Raw genomic sequence first — 14,391 nt, forward strand, 5'->3', positions numbered from 1 at the left:
AACTGCAATTCTTCGTGGCATAGATTCAACAAGGTGCTGGAAGCATTCCTCAGAGATTTTGGTCCATATTGACATGATGGCATCACACAGTTGCCGCAGATTTGTCGGCTGCACATCCCAAAGATGCTCCATACAAGGCAGGATGGATCCATGCTTTCATGTTGTTTACGCCAAATTCTGACCCTACCATCCGAATGTCGCAGCAGAAATCGAGACTCATCAGACCAAGCAACGTTTTTCCAATCTTCTACTGTCCAATTTCGATGAGCTTGTACAAATTGTAGCCTCAGTTTCCTGTTCTTAGCTGAAAGGAGTGGTACCCGGTGTGGTCTTCTGCTGCTGTAGCCCATCTGCCTCAAAGTTCAACGCACTGTGTGTTCAGAGATGCTCTTAGGCCTACCTTGGTTGTAACGGGTGGCGATTTGAGTCACTGTTGCCTTTCTATCAGCTCGAACCAGTCTGCCCATTCTCCTCTGACCTCTGGCATCAACAAGGCATTTCCGCCCACAGAACTGCCGCTCACTGGATTTTTTTTCTTTTTCGGACCATTCTCTGTAAACCCTAGAGATGGTTGTGCGTGAAAATCCCAGTAGATCAGCAGTTTCTGAAATACTCAGACCAGCCCTTCTGGCACCAACAACCATGCCACGTTCAAAGGCACTCAAATCACCTTTCTTCCCCATACTGATGCTCGGTTTGAACTGCAGGAGATTGTCTTGACCATGTCTACATGCCTAAATGCACTGAGTTGCCGCCATGTGATTGGCTGATTAGAAATTAAGTGTTAACAAGAAGTTGGACAGGTGTACCTAATAAAGTGGCCGGTGAGTGTATATACCTGGTTGGGACATATACTGCTTATGCCAGGGTGGAGGCAATTGAATAGGAGAATGATAAATGCAGGGACAAGAGACTTCCTGTTTCTACATAAAGCATAGATAAGAGAAGATTTAACAGGGTAGAAAGGCAAAATGAGCAATTGTAAGAACACAGTGCTATATAATATCATGATTGCACTATAAGAAGAGGATAAAAACTTTGATGGATTGCTTCTTTAAAGTCTTAGCTGAATCAATTTGCTGTAAATAAAATTTTTGGCAAAAATAAAAATTAACCTGTTGAATTCAAATTTCAAAATATTCAACCATTTCTAGTAATGGTTACTTCTTTGTTTCCCCTTTTTGTGGTGTTGTATTAAACTGAAATACATCTACCAAAGTTCCCTAACAGATTTATTCTAATAACCGGGGGTAGCAATGGTTAGAGTGAGTAGCTTTTGTGCTCAGTTAAATAGACCTACTGTCCTATTCAGACAACCAATTTAATAATTTAGTTTAATATGTTTGCAGAATCTGTATAGAATTATATCTATGTGCATTAAAATACAACCAACTACGAGTAAATATTCATAAAATATAGTATGTGAATAGTATTGTCACCAATTGCACAGTTTAATATATAAATGATATAACCAACTAGCACAGATCATCATTCAACTGAAAGCTTTAGAGCCCTTTTTAAAAGAGAATTTTCTATTTGACATTTCCACTATTAAATGATGTACAATATGTACATTCTCAGACAGGAAAATGATATAAGACGTCATGCAAGGTGAAATAAAATGTATCATGAATTTGTTTGCCCTGCTGGAAAACCTGCAGTATATTTATTTCAATCCAATTACACTACAAGTTTAGGATTTACTGTTATGAATGATATCAGAGGATGTTCTACCATGGAAGATATCCAATTTACCAAGGTTATAAATAAATTACACAGAATGAAACATTTTTGGAAAGGTTATATTGACAAGAACAGTGAGAAGATTTGTTTAGCTTTTGATTGAATAATTCAGCAAACAGGCACCAAATACAGAGCCACGTGAGTAGTTAGCTTTGCTGTCAGACCTGTTCAGTAAAAATCATTGTTATGTCATGGCAATGACATTACCACGTTCCAACGAAAAAGGAGAAACTAAGGTCCTACATCCAATTATTACAGTGATACTTCTACATTTTAAATAAACGTTAGGTTCTCAATGCACATTTTTGATTTTCCCTTTTTTCATCCCCACCTTCCAGGAGTTACTGTATGACTGTTCTATTTTTCCATTTATCTGTTTTTGATCATTGTTTAATATCTTATTACACTTTTTTATCATTTTTTGGCCCCATTAGAGTACTTGAACATGAAATTGTTTGATAACATGTATAAAACAAAGTATTGTGCTTGTCAATGTTATTTTATTAAACCATGAATCTGACAGGACCTAATAAGAATACTCCTTAGATGAGTACACATTCTTAAAGAGGACTTTTCATCACATTTTTCATGTTGAATTGGACACACAATGTAATAGCATCCACAGAGCGAAATATTACATATTTATATGGCTTGAGAAAGGCTCACACAGTTTGAAGAGCTGAAACGTTGCACATGTATGAGTGAATAAGACCACATACTTTTTCACTATCTTCCGTCTAGAGTTCTGACATTTTTTGCCTTATAAATGATCAAAGGTGTCCAGAAAAAATCAATAAATGGCACTAAACATCAACAACCCAAGATAATCAAGAGATCCATAGATAAAATATATAAGTTTATTTCAGTATGATTAAAAAATCCAACACATAGACAAAGTTAAAAAAACAAGATGTCTCAAAAATGTGTTGTTTCATTAGTGGTTGGCGGCCTTGGAGGGAGGACTCAGTCAGGAAGTGATGGGGAGATGCTTCTTGGGATAGGCAGGTCAGTGTCCATCCTGTTGTCATCATGTTGAAGATGTACCTTTAGGAGATAAGAAGAAAAAAGACACAAAGAGAAAAAATGTCAATGTTCCTCCCCCTTCTTCATCTTTTCGCCATTCTTTTATTCCTTTGCAAGTCTTGAGATCCAATTACTCGATGAGAATTTGTCTTGATTAACAATGGACAGTTTAATTTTTATCATTATGAAGATTTTTGCACTTATTGACTTTGGGATCCTTGGAAGAAGGATGCACTCTTGAGGGTAACCATCTGACCCAGTATACTTACCAATGAACCCAGGGCATAGGACCTACCACAATTTTTTAGAAGTGTCTCATACATTATTTTTCCTTTTAATTATTTTTCTTATGTCATTTATCTATTCACACATCAATGATATCTATACCTTACCTAGTAATTATAAGGTTTACATTATTGTTCAAGCGATCAGCTTCTTTTTCATCCCTTTGATATTAATGTCCAGGTTCAATATCTATGTGCTATAATTGATAATTGTGGCTAGTAGTGTAATTTCCAGATTATAAGGACATTTTAAATGGGTTTTTTATTATCATTTTCTTCTTTATCTTTGGTCTTTATATCAAATGCAATTCACTTGCTTTGGTTCTAGGAGAACATGTGTTTATCTATAAATATATCTATTTCAAGTACGGTATTTAACAAATGTTAAATTATATGGATATTGATATCTCCTTATGGTGAACCCATTTACATGGTCCCCTATGCACCAAAAACAATTATATTTTGCACTGTAGTCACTTTATTTAGCCTAATCATTGCAAAGAGGTATATTAATTAATTATTATATAGTAGGTGTTTGTGTATTAAACGATTATAATATGTTCACTTTCTGCACCTTCCTTTATAGCATATTGGCACTTTAATAAATTATTTCTTGTGATTCACTTGCGTCCGTACATTCTGTTATTGAACAAGTAGAATTGGTATTGGGATACTAATTCTAGCACTTTAGCACATTTATATTAACACTAATTAGCACTAATACTGACCTGTTTCAGCATAGCACATATTGATGGATTACCGGATCCTTTGTGGGCAGTAAGCAAGCGCTGGTTTCCCGGACCCAGGTGACCTTCCAGAAATGCTCATAATGTGACTGCTTGCGTTCCAGTTTTGCAGGACATTGTGCAGTTCCCAGCAAGTTATGACATACCATGGGACGCGGCATTAGCATCATGCATCAGCAAGCCTGCTCCATGATCCTAGAAAAACCGAAGTCCTTATTGGTCACCAATGTATTTAAATACACCATTGCCCCTCACTTTGCCATGGCCCCGTAAGAAGCCAGTGGCAAAATGCGTGTCAGGGTGAGGAGACACCACCTCGATTTATGCAGGTAATTTGGGCACTATATATTTACACTCTTTATGTACTCTTTATGTACGTCATTATATATGCATCCCTCCACACAGTTGGGAATGTGGCATTTATGCTATTGGGCTATGTAAGACCTATATTATTATATTCTATGATATAAATTGAGTTCCTGATGCCTGTCTTTCTATCCTTTTGTGAACGCCACCAAGGGTATGGATATTTAGAAATCTGCCATATGCACAGCGTATTTCTTTTTGAATAGGAATTCTTGAACTTCTCTAATAACAGATAAGTACTAGGGAAAGGGAATATTGTATTTACTAGAATAGCATTGTGCACTTTAGTTTTCATGGATATCTAAGATACATATACTCCTCTGATATAGGCTATTATTCCATTATATTTTATGTCCATTGAGAATATCTAATTGTAATCACTGTGTATTTAGTATTTAGCCTGATATTGGCAATTGTGGATATACGGTAAGTATTTACCCTCAAGGATATTAATTGTACTGGTAGCGTCTCTCCAATTTTTGAGACATCTTGCTTTTTTAACTTTGTCTATGTTTTGGATTTTTTAATTATACTGAAATAAACTTATATATTTTGTCTATGGATCTCTTCTTTATCTTGGATGTATTGACTTCTGGGTTGTTGATGTTTATTTTTTGCCTTATGAATATGGAGGGTACTGGGCCTGTACCCCAACGCTTGCAACTGTTTGCTATATCAGTTTTGTATAGTGCTGCTTTCTTTTGAGGAAAAAACTTTTTTAACAAAATGATGGTACTTCTTATAATCCGTCCGTTTTATTGTTTACTGGTGGTTGTGGCTGCAGTGGAGCAGGGTCCAAGGATCTCAGCTGGCGGAGGCAGGAGAGGGGTGATGCTGCGGATCCCAGGCTGGGAGGAAGGGGTTTTCGAAGGTACTAGGGCTCCGCCAATATTTTGCTATTTTGTGAAAGCATGGGGCCCCTGCACTTCCATGGTTTACGTTGTGATGGACTCTGGGAAATAGGCTGCCAGGGGCAGTGAATGCACAGATGGGGATCTTGGGGCAGAAATCTCGTTACCCGAAATCTTGGTGCCAAGATCTCCATCTGCGCATGTGCCGATCCAGCAGGTATTTTACCAGAGTCCATCACAATCTAAACCATAGAATTGCAGGGACTCTGGGCTTTGACAAAATGTCGGTGGAGCCCCAGCACCACTGAACACCCGCAGCATAACACTCCACCCAGCCTGAGGCCCGCAGCATCACGCCACTCTTGCCTTCACCAGCAGTGACCCTGGGACCCCACTGCTCTGCAGCTGGAGAAGTGTATTCGAATTATAAAGTGCACCCCCATTTACACTCCCATTTACCCCCAAAAGTGTGGTTTATAAGCTGAAAAATACTATATATATTTCATTTCACCTCTCCATTGCAAAGATAATAGTATTGTATTTGGTACCTTATGATTTCATGTTTATTAAGTCCAAGTGAGTGTAATCAGATAGCTTTCAATGAGCATGTGTACTTATTCTCCCTGTATGATATTTACAAATCATAAGGAGGTAGCAAAACACACTGCAGAAAAAGGAACACAATCCCACCCTAGTTTTCAGCAAGATTTTCAATGTGTTAGATATAATGATACAGATCTGATGTCCTAATCTAACTTTGTGTTTGATAGTAGTATAGCGTAGTATAGCACAGTTGATTAACACCTTTCAGATAAAGTCACTGTGTGAGGAGGTGCACATTGCAAACTCAGTTATCATTTCTCCTCCACTTATGACACTGTTATCTTTGATGTACAGTTTGTCCTCCCATGTTCAGGGATGTGTTCAGTTACACTTATGTCTGTTGTACTCGAGTCGCAACAACTTCCAGTTGCTCTGCAATGAGAGCAGAGCATGTTACTCCTGTGTGAGACAGCCTGCTCCTCTCATATAATGACCTTATTTGAAAGGTGATAGTTAGTGATGAGCGAGTATACTCGTTGTTCGGGTTTTCCTGAGCACTCGTGTGGTCTCAGAATATTTGTGACTGCTCGTAGATTTAGTTTTTGTTGCTACTGCTGCATGATTTACAGCTGCTAGCCAGCCTGAGAACATGTGAAGGTTGCCTGGTTACTATAGAATCCCCACATGTCATCATGCTGACCAGCAGCCATAAATCATGCAGCTGCGGCAAAGAAAACTAGATCTCCAAGCAGTCACAAATACTCGGAGACCGCCTGAGCGTGCTCAGGAAAATCCGAGCAACGAGTATACTGGCTCATCACTAGTGATAGTCATCTGTGTAACCATGTGCATGATTAGAAAGAGCTGGGAGTAGACACAAATTGATAAGGACTGTATCACTGCTTCTCATGCCCACTGAGAAAACTGTTCAGCTTAATACAGGAAGAATAAGCACACACCCTCAGTGAAAACTATCTGATACCTTTTGTTATGTTCAAGTGGGTGTTAACTCATCAGGTGTCAAATAATTTGATTGGCAGTATCTTTGCAATGGAGAGCCAAAAATAAAAAAAATAAAAAACATTTTATTCTGCTCTACAGCCTATACAGTTCAACAAGAAAAATTTGCTAAAAGGTCCACTTTAAGTTAATGATGAATTTATTTATTTTTTTATTTACTACTCATTGCCTAGCGGACCAGGCATCCTTGCATCTAGTGGTGGAGACTGAACATGCGCAGTGCACAATCTCTTATGAGCTAATACATTTGGCACTATTTGTTACTCAGGCGAATAGTACGGTATTCGGGCTATTTGCTACTCGATGAGTAATTAGGTATTCCCCTCAGTGTATTCGAGTGACCCGCCTTTGAGTGACGCGCCCAGACTCGCGCGAGTTTCTGGCATCACACTCGCAAGTGTGACCCCGGCCTTACTGTTGCATTGTAAGTAGAGATGAGTGAACCTGAACTGAGACCGAGAGAAAGAGAATAAAATGTCTACTTTGATATGTAGTTCTTTAGGCTTTGCTTTTGTTTCATCATTTTGGTGTATTTCATTCACATTGTGTACATGTTGCATTTTTCTTTTTAAGCCAAACTGCCTCTTTTTCTGTTACTAATATGCATGTGAGAGGTGAAGACTCAACAAAAGAACGGAAACTGTGTGGCATAAAATTTTAATTCTGCTGCATTTTTTTTAAGTAAAGGAATTAGAGAGTAAAGAAGGGTGATCCATCAGGATAATTATCAGGGCATTATATGGAGCGAGCTCTGGAGCTAAACCCATTTTTTATGCAAGGGGTTTTCACCCGCTTAAAGTGTTATTTGTATCCTATCACTTTAGCAGCATAATGCCTAGATACAGATGATGCACTCTGAACACCACAACATGTAAGAAAGAAATGTTTTAACTATTTTTTTTACATTGTGTAACCCAGATGCTGCTATATGAGGCAGCTTGGATTCTACAGCATGGCAATGGCAGCTTGGTGGCAGATGCTGGATCAAAAGCTAACAAAGTGCTCTAGTCATCCAAGCCTCCTTCAGTGCAGTGCAATGCTTACAAGTAGTGATGATGAATCGAATAGTGAAATAATAACATTAATAATAATGTTGTCAAACCATTGCGCCGGTTTTACAGATCTTTAAAAAGTCCTACCAAACCAGACCAAAACATTTTTTTACTGGCTCAAAACTTTAATCATCAGGAGAGTGAGAAGTCAGGAGGTTGGGGAGCAATGCACTTCTGAACACGAGACAATTCCTTTAATTGGCATCTTATTTCACAAATGCAAACGCATGACGTCGAGTGGATAGTTTTCAGTTTTTGCATTTGGATAGCCAACTTGCAATACTATATTGTTCCTGCAGGAGATGCTAAGTTAAACACAAGGGTTTAAAACATCAAGAAGTTTTCCATAACACGATGTGACATTTATTTCATGTTTAACAAATGACCTTGCATTATAAAATGTACCACTATATCAGGTGACTCACACCATTGATCTCGTTGTGCAGCCTATTGTGCAGTCATGAATAGACTTGGTGGAAATTAGAAAAGAAAAAGTTTTGAATGATGGGAAAAGAGCTGTTTTACATGTTCTGAACTTTTCGAAGGATTTGTACTTTTAAATCTAATACATAATAAAAGAATCCTTCATTTTTGACTGAACATCTGAATATTTGATCACACAGCATTTCCAATAACATTCCCTACTAACATATTTAAAGCTTCATTTGGCATGTGTGCAGCTGGAGGCTTAGCAAAAAGAAGGTGAGCTGTCCTGCAGGAAATCAATGTAATGGAGTGAATTGCACTTGTCACAATGCGTCTTGCTAGGTCTTAGAGCACTTGATATGACTACATGACCTTGGGAACCATTAATAGATACTTATGTTACTTGACTTGAACCAGATAGTCAAAGAGTATGCTTGTTTCCTAACTAGAAAGTTCTTCATTGCAATCATTAAGTAGTAATGTAACATATACATACTGCATGTAGAACAAAAGTGGAGATCATGGTATCATTAGATAATGTGTAGAAAAACATATCAATTATGTATAAATAAGAAGCAATCAAATGTAAAGAGTAAGGCTTTGTTATTTTTAGGTCAATGGAGCTTGTGAAGGTTTTCTTCAGGTTTTCTTGCATTAATGCAGTCTGCTGAGCTATTCTTGCCATCAAAATACCTGTAATCCCAGTAGTAAAAAGTAAAGTAAAGTCAAAAGGGGGTGTCGGAATTTACCGGTAGCACTGAAAAATATTTTCTATTGTTCCGTTATAACCAGAGGATGTGATGCTAGTGTGAGCCTTAAACAGACACACATATATATATATATATATATATATATATATATATATATATATATATATATATATATACATACATACACACACAACCCCTGGCAAAAATGATGGAATCACCGGCTTTGGAGGATGTTCATTCAGTTGGTTTTTTTGTACAAAAAAAGCAGATCACAGACATGGCACAAAACTAAAGTCATTTCAAATGGCAACTTTCTGGCTTTAAGAAACACTAAAAGAAATCAGGAGCAAAAAATGTGGTAGTCAGTAATGGTTGCTTTTTTTAACCAAGCATATGGGAAAAATTATGGAATCACTAAATTCTGAGGAAAAAAATATGGAATCATGAAAAACAAACAAACAAAAAACACTCCAAAAAATCACTAGTATTTTGTTGCACCACTTCTGGCTTTTATAACAGCTTGCAGTCTCTGAGGCCTGGACTTAATGAGTGTCAAACAGTACTCTTCATCAATCTGGCTCCAACTTTCTCTGATTGCTGTTGCTAGATCAGCTTTGCAGGTTGGAGCCTTGTCATGGACCATTTTCTTCAACTTCCACCAAAGATTTTCAATTGGATTGAGATCCGGACAATTTGCAGGCCATGACATTGACCTTATGTGTCTTTTTTAAATGAATGTTTTCACAGTTTTTGTTCTATGGCAGGATGCATTATCATCTTGAAAAATGATTTCATCATCCCCAAACAGCCTTTCAATTGATGGGATAAGAAAAGTTTCCAAAATATCAACATAAACGTGTGCATTTATTGAAGATGTAATGACAGCCATCTCCCCAGTGCCTTAACCTGACATGCAGCCCCATATCATCAATGACTGTGGAATTTTGCATGTTCTCTTCAGGCAGTCATCTTTAAAAATCTCATTGGAACGACACCAAGCAAAATTTCTAGCATCATCACCTTGCCCAATGCAGATTCGTGATTCATCACTGAATACGACTTTAATCCAGTCATCCACAGTCCACGATTGCTTTTCCTTAGCCCATTGTAACCTTGTTTTTTCTGTTTAAGTGTTAGTGATGACTTTCATTTAGCTTTTGTGTATATAAATCCCATTTTCTTTAGGCGGTTTCTTACAGTAAGGTCACAGACGTTGAGTCCAGTTTCCACCCATTCGTTCCTCATTTGTTTTGTTGTGCATTTCCTGTTTTGGAGACATATTGCTTTAAGCTTCCGGTCTTGATGCTTTGATGTCTTCCTTGGTCTACCAGTATGTTTGCTATTAACAACCTTCCCTTGTTGTTTGTATTTGGTCCAGATTTTAGACACAGCTGACTGTGAACAACCAACATCTTTTACAACATTGTGTGATGATTTACTCTCTTTTAAGAGTTTGATAATCCTCTCCTTTGTTTCAATTGACATCCCTGGTGTTGGAGCCTTAATTCATGTCAGTCCACTTGGTGCTACAGGTCTCCAAGGCGTGATCACTCCTTTTTAGATGCAGACTAACGAGTAGATCTAATTTGATGCAGATGTTATTTTTGGGTATGAAAATTTTCAGGGTGATTTCATAATTTTTTCCTCAGAATTGAGTGATTCCATAATTTTTCCACTATGCTTGGTTAAAAATAGTAACCATTAATGACTACCACATTTTTTGTTCTTGATTTCTTTTAGTGTTTCTTAAAGCCAGAAAGTTGCCTTTTGAAATGACTTTAGTTTTGTGCCATGTCTGTGATCTGTTTTTTTCTACAAAATTAAACAACTGAATGAACATCCTCCAATGCCGGTGATTCCATAATTTTTGCCAGGGGTTATATATATATATATATATATATATATATATATATATACACTGCTCAAAAGAATAAAGGGAACACTAATATACCACATCCTAGATATCACTTAATGAAATATTTCAGTTGCAAATCTTTATTCATTACATAGTGGAGTGTGTTCAGAACAATAAAACATAAAAATGATTAATGTAAATCAAAATAAATATCCCATCGAGGTCTGGATTTGGAATGATACTCAAAATCAAAGTGGAAAATCAAATTACAGGCTTATCCAATTTCAGTCGAAATGCCTCAAGACAAGGAAATGATGCTCAGTTATGTGTGTGTTGCCTCCATGTGCCTGTATGACCTCCCTACAATGCCTGGGCCTGCTCCTGATGAGGCGGTTGATGGTTTCTGAGGGATTTCCTCCCAGACCTGGACTAAAGCTTCCACCAACTCCTGGACAGTCTGTGGTGAAACGTGACGTTGGTGGATGGTCCGAGACATGATGTCCCAGATGTGTTCAATCGGATTCACGTCTGGGGAATGGGCGGGCCAGTCAACAGCTTCAATGCTTTCATCTTGCAGGAACTGCTGACACACTCCAGCCACATGAGGTCTGGCATTGTCCTGCATTAGGAGGAACCCAGGGCCAACCGCACCAGCATATGGTCTAACAAGGAGTCTGAGGATCTCATCTCAGTACCTAATGGCAGTCAGGCCACCTCTGGCAAGCACATGGAGGGCTGTGCGGCCCTCCAAAGAAATGCCACAATACACCATTACTGACCACTGCCAAACCGGTCATGCTGAAGGATGTTGCAGGCGGCAGATCACTCTCCACGGCATCTCTAGACTCTGTCATGTCTGTCACATGTGCTCAGTGTGAACCTGCTTTCATCTGTGAAGACCACAGGGTGCCAGTGGCGAATTTGACAATCCTGGTGTTCTGTGGCAAATGCCAATAGTCCTGCATGGTGTTGGGCTGTGGGCACAACCCCCATCTGTGGACGTCGGGCACTCAGACCATCCTCATGGAGTTGGTTTCTAACCTTTTGTACAGACACATGCACATTGGTGGCCGGCTGGAGGTCAGTCTGCAGGGCTCTGGCAGTGCTCCTCCTGTTCCTCCTTGCACAAGTGCTGAGGTAGTGGTCCTGCTGCTGGGTTCTTGCACACCTACAGACCCCTCCACGTCTTATGGTGTAATGGCCTGTCTCCTGGTAGCACCTCCAGCCTCTGGACACTACACTGACAGACACAGCAAACCTTCTTGCCACAGCTCGCAATAATGTGCCATCCAGGATGAGCTGCACTGTCTGAGCCACTTGTGTGGGTTGTAGAGTCCGTCTCATGCTACCACGAGTGTGAAAGCACAACCAACATTCAAAAGTGACCAAAGCATCAGCCAGAAAGCATTGGTACTAAGATGTGGTCTGTGGTCCCCACCTGCAGAACCACTCCTTTATTGAGTGTGTCTTGATTATTGCCAATAATTTCCATCTGTTGTCTATTCCAATTGCACAACAGCATGTGAAATTGATTGTCAAACAGTGTTGCTTCCTAAGTGGACAGTTTAATTTAACAGAAATCTGATTTACTTGGAGTTATATTCTTTTGTTTAAGTGTTCCCTTTTTTTTATTTTGAGCAGTGTATATATATATATATATATATATACATATATATATATATATATATATATATATATATATATATATATATACAGACCAAAAGTTTGGACACACCTTCTCATTTAAAGATTTTTCTGTATTTTCATGACTATGAAAATTGTACATTCACACTGAAGGCATCAAAACCATGAATTAACACATGTGGAATTACATACTTAACAAAAAAGTGTGAAACAACTGAAATTATGTCTTATATTCTAGGTTCTTCAAAGTTGCCACCTTTTGCTTTGATGACTGCTTTTCTCTATCTTGGCATTCTCTTGATTAGCTTCAAGAGGTAGTCACCGGAAATGGTTTTCACTTCACAGGTGTGCCCTGTCAGGTTTAATAAGTGGGATTTCTTGCCTTATAAATGGGGTTGGGACCATCAGTTGTGTTGTGCAGAAGTCTGGTGGATACACAGCTGATAGTCCTACTGAATAGATTGTTAGAATTTGTATTATGGCAAGAAAAAAGCAGCTAAGTAAAGAAAAACGAGTGGCCATCATTACTTTAAGAAATGAAGGTCAGTCAGTCCGAAAAATTGGGAAAACTTTGAAAGTGTCCCCAAGTGCAGTGGCAAAAACCGTCAAATGCTACAAAGAAACTGGCTCACATGAGGACCGCCCCAGGAAAGGAAGACCAAGAGTCACCTCTGCTTCTGAGGATAAGTTTATCTGAGCCACCAGCCTCAGAAATCGCAGGATAACAGCAGCTCAGATTAGAGACCAGGTCAATGCCACACAGAGTTCTAGCAGCAGACACATCTCTACAACAACTGTTAAGAGGAGACTTTGTGCAGCAGGCCTTCATGGTAAAATAGCTGCTAGGAAACCACTGCTAAGGACAGGCAACAAGCAGAAGAGACTTGTTTGGGCTAAAGAACACAAGGAATGGACATTAGACCAGAGGAAATCTGTACTTTGGTCTGATGAGTCCAAATTTGAGATCTTTGGTTCCAACCACCTTGTCTTTGTGCGACGCAGAAAAGGTGTAGGGATGCAGTCTGCATGCCTGGTTCCAACCATGAAGCATGGAGGAGGAGGTGTGATGGTGTGGGGGTGCTTTGCTGGTGACACTGTTGGGGATTTATTCAAAATTGAAGGCTTACTGAACCAGCATGGCTACCACAGCATCTTGCAGCGGCATGCTATTCCATCCAGTTTGCGTTTAGTTGGACAATCATTTATTTTTCAACAGACCAATGACCCCAAACATACCTCCAGGCTGTGTAAGGGCTATTTGACCTAGAAGGAGAGTGATGGGGTGCTACGCCAGATGACCTGGCCTCCACAGTCACCAGACTTGAACCCAATCGAGATGGTTTGGGGTGAGCTGGACCGCAGAGTGAAGACAAAAGGGCCAGCAAGTACTAAGCATCTCTGGGAACTCCTTCAAAATCGTTGGAAGACCATTCCCAGTGACTACCTCTTGAAGCTCATCAAGAGAATGCCAAGAGTGTGCAAAGCAGTCATCAAAGCAAAAGGTGGCTACTTTGAAGAACCTAGAACATAAGACATAATCTCAGTTGTTTCACACTTTTTTGTTAAGTGTATAATTCCACATGTGTTAATTCATAGTTTTGATGCCTTCAGTGTGAATGTACAATTTTCATAATAATGAAAATACAGAAAAATCTTTAAATGAGGTGTGTCCAAACTTTTGGTCTGTACTGTGTATATATATATATATATATATATATATATATATATATATACATACACACACACACACACACACACACACACACACACACAATAACTTGTACAGAAACATAAAATCGTTAACAGAGTTTTCCAGAAATAAATACACAAAAGAGTTTTTAATAATGCGTTATAAAATTAATATAGTTACTATATAAAACATGAAATACATAATTTAAATAAGCCTAGAATGGGTATCACCAGAGTTATCACTCAACCCCTGAGCCGCTTCCAGACCAGTACTTCACATACGACAGTGTTTTCTGCTTCAGCAAATTACCAAAGTAGTGTGTGAAAGGGGCTAGTTGACCAATTTCAGTTAACCCCATTCTCTGTAACATCTGATACATAGTGGGAGAAAGGAGCTGGCTGATTATTGAAAGAAACAATTAGCTGTCAATAAAAATAA

General features: G+C 38.7%; 1 long non-coding RNA gene across 1 annotated transcript in view; it reads right to left on the reverse strand.

Annotated features, from left to right (window-relative positions):
* Positions 1-2,246: 2,246 nt before the first annotated feature.
* LOC143818057 (uncharacterized) overlaps positions 2,247-14,391 on the reverse strand; it is a 57,833-nt gene continuing 45,688 nt past the window's right edge. The window contains exons 3-4 of the long non-coding RNA XR_013224288.1: positions 3,779-3,991; positions 2,247-2,787 (exon numbers count right to left, since the gene is read on the reverse strand). This is a non-coding gene — a long non-coding RNA (uncharacterized LOC143818057). The remainder of the gene's footprint in view (positions 2,788-3,778; positions 3,992-14,391) is intronic.

This window comes from Ranitomeya variabilis, chromosome 3 (assembly GCF_051348905.1).
Source record: "Ranitomeya variabilis isolate aRanVar5 chromosome 3, aRanVar5.hap1, whole genome shotgun sequence".
In the NCBI taxonomy this organism is placed as follows: Eukaryota; Metazoa; Chordata; class Amphibia; order Anura; family Dendrobatidae; genus Ranitomeya; species Ranitomeya variabilis.